Source organism: Marmota flaviventris, chromosome 4 (assembly GCF_047511675.1).
Source record: "Marmota flaviventris isolate mMarFla1 chromosome 4, mMarFla1.hap1, whole genome shotgun sequence".
Classification (NCBI taxonomy): domain Eukaryota; kingdom Metazoa; phylum Chordata; class Mammalia; order Rodentia; family Sciuridae; genus Marmota; species Marmota flaviventris.
Window position 1 is genome coordinate 140,017,386 of NC_092501.1, and position 6,000 is coordinate 140,023,385.

At 42.8% G+C, this 6,000-nt stretch overlaps 1 protein-coding gene across 3 annotated transcripts in view; it reads right to left on the reverse strand.

Annotated features, from left to right (window-relative positions):
• The window catches only part of Fry (FRY microtubule binding protein), a 402,948-nt gene extending 398,819 nt beyond the window's left edge, over positions 1-4,129 (reverse strand). For all 3 annotated transcript variants that reach the window (XM_071611568.1, XM_071611569.1, XM_071611564.1), the window contains exon 1: positions 3,920-4,129. The gene's annotated coding sequence lies outside the window, so the exon portion shown is untranslated. The remainder of the gene's footprint in view (positions 1-3,919) is intronic.
• Between the last annotated feature and the right edge of the window lie 1,871 nt (positions 4,130-6,000).

Here is a 6,000-nt window from a genome sequence, read left to right on the forward strand (position 1 = left end):
CAGTATATGCATGAAAGCACCAAAACAGAGCAGTGGGGCATAAACACTGCATCACCAAAGGAAACTTTTACCCTTGACTGGTATATCCATAATACCTTGCAAAGCAAGATGCAAACACTTTACCAGAATGAAGAAAAAAAGACACACACTGGTGAAGCCATGTCCAAATCTGTTACTGATTCATGCAAAGGCACTGTCCCACACAACTCAAGCAAATGTACTGGCAAGAAAATGTACTCAAACCCACAGAAGAGATGAAGGAAACTTGAAAGCCATGAAACACTAGTATGATCTATTCAAGTAGTGTCATGGAAGAACAACATTAAAGTGGTATGTTGTAATCAAATTTTTCTTTTTTCTTGTACAGCATAAGAATAATGTTATACATTACAATTGACAGTATTTTAGATTTGACAAAATATGGAAAATAAGATGGGATTGCTGGTTACTGAGAAGTTTTAGAAACAGAATTTAGAGTGGAGGTTTGTTGATTCTGGAAGTACATGCACATACACGATTTTATGGAAACTATATAATTTCAATAATTTGGTATAGTTTTACAAGTCACTAATCATTTAAGAAAGTCCAGTTACTTTTCCAACAATGTTTTTGGCACATCTTCCATTCTGGGGCAAGAGTGTGACAATGAGCAAACTTCATGTTCTACTTTTCCTACTTTAATTGGTGCTGCTTCAGTTTTTTGGCAGAGATAATAGAGAGATAGTGCCGGGGCTCTATTTTAATCTCAAACCCTACTACTGCTACAGAGGATGGAGTGAAATAATTAGACAAGAGGGTCCATTTAAAATCCCAAAGCATATATGCAGGACTTTAAGATTCTTGCACTAGAGTAACAGGAGTAAAGTGCCAACTAGAAGGATATGATTCTAGGCAGCATATGGTTACAGCTCAAAAATACATTTATTTCTTTCAAAGCTTAGTATTTATAAATCATTTTAGAGTCATGTATATCTAAAATGAACAAATTAAAAAACAAAACCTAAAATATGCTGTAATACAGAAGTGGTGTTCTTATGTGAAGATGGTGAGGCCCCGCAAAACAAAAACAACAACAAAAAATCATTCTAGAACCAGAGTCACACATTTGTCATCAAGACAACAGGTTAAGGGGTTTTTCCAGGGTGAGCACATATTTCAATAGTGTTGAAACTAGGCTATGATATACATATGGCATTTCCCACTATGGAAAAGGCCCATTTCCTGTTCCTAGGTCCCTATGTTAATTTCCTTTCTGATGGGTACTGGAGAACTCAAGGATTCCCCAGAGTAAAACCACTTTCCCCAGTGACTTCATTTTAGTTGTTCCTTTTAAGTAGGTCGGCCTGTGTCAGGAATTCTCTGACAGTTGGTACGAGGGGATGCGTGTGCCAGTGTGAACACTGCAGGGGCTATGTTGCTGCCAACCAGTAGGGAGTATGTGCAGAGCTAAAATAGACTCACATAACTGAGTAGAGACTGCTCCTTAAGTGCCAGGGAGGGAAACACTGGGTTACCTATCACCTGGAACTGACTTACCTGAAAGGGTGATGGGTTGACAGGTCTAGAGGTTTCCATCTGAATTGAGGGGAAGGCTGGGAGGTCTAAGGAGGCTTTGATTTTTATGCATATGCACCAAGGGTGGGGGGTGAGGTGGGCTCCCAGAGAGAAAAGACATTCTAGAAAAAGATCTGATACATTAGGCCAGTAGAGATAATGTATGTTGCCATATTTGGATTCCCTACTATATTATATCAGAGTAACTCTCAAAAGAGCTAGGAGACAGCATAGAATAATAGTCAAGAGCATCAATAGGGAGTTAAAAGAACCGGTTTCAAATCCTACCTCTATCATTTGCTGCATAGTTGTGAGGGGAAATTACATAAACTCAGGGAAAGTAATAACATCTGCTTAGAGTGACTATAACAACTAAAGTAATAATATATATATAAGACACCTAGTAATGTGTCTGACACACATAATGTGCTTGATGTATGGACACTATTGCAAAATGCCCTTAAATGTAAGTGCTCTAAATAAGATGATGTTTTCTGGTGGAGGGGTAAATTACATGAACTGGAACAAGATGTTTCAAAGGATATTATAAAATTGTCTTATGGGGGGAGGGGAGGGGGGATAGTAGAGGATAGGAAAGGCAGCAGAACACAACAGACACTAGTATGGCAATATGTAAACCAATGGATGTGTAACTGATGTGATTCTGCAATCTATATATGGGGTAAAAATGGGAGTTCATAACCCACTTGAATCAAAGTGTGAAATATGATATATCAAGAAATTTGTAATGGTTTGAACAACCAACAGTAAAAAAATTTAAAAAAAAAACAATGATCTGTTTATACAAGGGTGGTTGGTTCTATTTCTGAAAACCCTTTTATTCATAGATCCATTAATTTACACTGGAAGTCTTGACTTCAGTAATTTAGTAATCAGCCTTTAAATTTGGTTGTGGTAATCTTCCAACTTATTTGTTCTTTTTTTCAAAATTGGTCTGACCACTTAATATTCTTTGTATTTCCATATTTTTTTGTTTTAATTAGTTACACATGACAGTACAATGTGTTTCCATATTAATTTTAGACTTAGTCTCTACAAATAAAAACTGGTTGTCTTTTAATTGTGACGATGTTGAATCTCTATACTACATTGATTTTCAGTGATAATATTATGTATTGTATTATAATTGTTATGAAAATTTTGTATGTGATGTATGGTTCAGTCAAATAAATAATTTTCTAAGTGTCAATAAATAAATAAATAAAATTGTCTTATGGTATGAACATATCTTGATAAAAAAAGGAGTTTAAATGTGAGAATCCACATGTGTGATCAAAAAGATATGACAGATTAAATAAAATTCATGTTTTAAGTATATATGTAAGATCTGCTACTTGCAAGACTATGTGGTATCTACATGTTACTCCTCTATCCCGAGTCACTTTATGATTGATGTGTTCCTACAATCTCAGATAAAACTTAGTTCTAACTGGAATTGGAATTTTTATTTTATTTGTTTTATAAAGCTAATAATGCTCACCTAATCCACCTCATTTGAAGACTGAAACCTGCCTTTCTTCAAGTGGGCACACATATTATGTATTTTTTTGTTCCCGTCTCTCACACTAAATGATGGGCCACAGCAACTGTCATAAAACTCAGGGAAAGCCAATTGAAAATAAGTGCTAAAACATTAAAGAGTCTAACTGAAGTTATCATTGTCACCTTGGATGGTGGCCCCGACATTGGACACATTGGATTTGGGAATCTTTAATCAGAAGTTAAGTTTAAATTTTTGAAGAAACTACAACATAAGTCTTGGCAGAGACTATGCTATGGGAAAGGTACATGGGACCAGAGACTACCTGCTGCATTGTTTTCAAGCCACAAGTTGGGGCTATGGCTGAGTCCAGAAAGCCTCCCCCCCAAAGGGGATTCCCACAGAGGAATTTCCTCAAGGAAAGTCCTACGTCAAGAATGCTGCTCAGGTCAGAACACGGGTTCCCAAGTGCCCATATTCAGTGCAGAGGTGTACAGCATAGGGTGGGCTGCCTCTCTTTAGGGGCGTGGGCCTCAAGGAACATCAATCAAGTCAGGCTGCTCAACTCTGGGCATCAAACTTTCTCCTGGAACAAAACCTCTTTCAAACCACATGGAGGCAGGAGGAGGATGGAGCCTGGGGATGCCGTCAGCTGCTGCCCGGAGACAGCCCTCCTCCCCCCACCCGCTTCCCTCGCCCCCACCCTCTTCCTCGGAGGGAAAGCAGCCCAGACGGCGCAGCCCCGCCCAGCCCCACCCACCCGCTCACCGGCCCACCACGTAGTCCACCCAGCCAGGAGCTTCACAAAGCCACTTCCCAGGCACTGAGATTCCCCTCGTCAAGGGTGTGAGCCGGGCTGGGTACCTTAGGAAGAGGCCAGGACACCGGCGCCCGAGGGGTCCCGCACCATCGCCCGGACGCCGCCGCCACCGCTGGAGGCTACTTCGCTGGGCCGAAAATCCGAGCCGTGGGAGCAGGGCGCTGCCGCAGCCGCCCGCGCAGATCGCGCTCCCTGTGCAGCGCTCTGCTCGCTGCGCCCCGGCTCGGCTGCCCGGCGACCGCCACTGTCAAGTGGAGCCCCGCCCCCTGCGCGCCGGGCGATCCGCGGACCCCCGGGACGCGCCGCCGTGCGGATTGGCTGCGAAAATCACTGGCCCCGCCCCCGCCGGCCGCGCAGCCCAGCGCGGGGCGGCCCTCTCCCGGGGCACCCGGAGGGTGGGGTCCCGCGCTGGGCGAGGCTTCCTGCGGGCACCCGCGCACTGCGCCTCCACGCCTAGGCTCTGCAGCTTCTCCCCCCCCCCTCTCTCTCCTGTGCCAACCCAGAAACGAAAAGACGACCCAAAAGAAAAGAAGAGGAAACATCTTCTGTAGGGACCGTCTCGGGGAGGGCAGTGGCTGCGGCAGTTCTGGTGTGAAATCCTGTTAGTGTACAGCCATTTATCACCCAAGCCCAGGACAGGCTACCTAGGGTGGAGTACTGGGATTATACCTGGAGGTTTGGGCGGTGGGGGTTCTTGTTTTTATTTGTTCTTACTTGTTTGCTTGTTAGCCTGAAGGTGCCCTTACACACCTTCTAAACTTCACCTTATGAAGAAACTAAATCCAGTTAATTTGTCCAAGGTCATAGAGCCTAGTTGGAGATTGATTGCGTTTTTTCATACCAAATCAAAGCTGCGGCAGATTTTATTTTTATTTTTGTTCATGTGAAAAGATGTGTTCTAATATGTAATCCTATGTGTACGGCACAGCAAGAGATTAATTAAAAACCTTTGGAGACAGTTGATGGTTGCTAGGAGGGAAATGGGGAGTGAATGATAATAGGTGGGCTTTTCTTTCTTGGAGTGAAAACAGCATTCTGAAGTTTGATGGTAGTGGTCGATGCACAGTCCTGACTATTCTAAAAACCACTGAATTGTACATTTTAAATTGGTGAACTTGATATGTGAATTACATTTCAATAAAGATAATACAAAAATGTTATTGAGAGTGGTAGTGCTGTGGGGAAACCCACATAAACACATAGTAGAAGTGTCACAATCCTGCTCTTTGTGGGCAGAAATTATAGTTTACTTGCTGGCATCCACCCAGCCATTCAATAATCCATGTCCATCTTTACCAAAGATAACTTAGTGGGGATGCAAAGATTAAAATGCACCACTGTCCTTAAGGAGCTCCCAGCCTGTGGAGGGGGCTAGTTCATAATAAGGGAAGGTAAGCAATACCATGGAGAGGTAAGCAAAATACTAGGTTTAAGGTCCTGAAGCCAAAGAAAGAACCTTGGCTCAGTTATGGAAGGGCTGGACAGTGTGTAATGTTCTAGCAGTTGCTGGTGGAGCTAAGTGTGGTAGGAAGTGAAGCTCCACAGTTACTTGCAGAACAAAGTAAAACTGGACTAAGTTCAGTTCAAGGAGGGCAGCCTAATTAGGAAGCAAATTTTGGATTCCTGGGTCCTTCCTATGCTGGGGTAGTATGTGAACTGGGTGAATGGTCACAATCTCAAGCTATTTCATCATCCAGTAAGGGAACAATAGTAACACCCACTGACATTTGATTCTATCTTTCAGTATACAAACAGCTTTCCTCATTCTTTCCACTGAAGCTCTAAGAGGTGAGGGGCTGTGCCTTAAGGCTTCTAAGTGTTGGGCATTTCATCTCCTGACTATGGACCCCTCGTTCTGGACATTGTCAACCTTTTAAGTCATGAAGCTAGCTACTGATCTTAGCTCCTCAATTGGGTCTCTGCGGAAAAAAAATTTGTGATAGGGGACAGATGCAAATAGTGGAAAGATGAGGTTAGGGAATAATTCTATAAAATGGGCCCACTGTGCTGACCCCCACATGCTTTTTCTTCCAAGAAGCAAGTTACCTGAAGCCCTGCCTGGCTTAAGTGGACAGGATATGTTACATTCCTGTTATCTGCAGGAGAAATGCAGGCCCCAAATAAC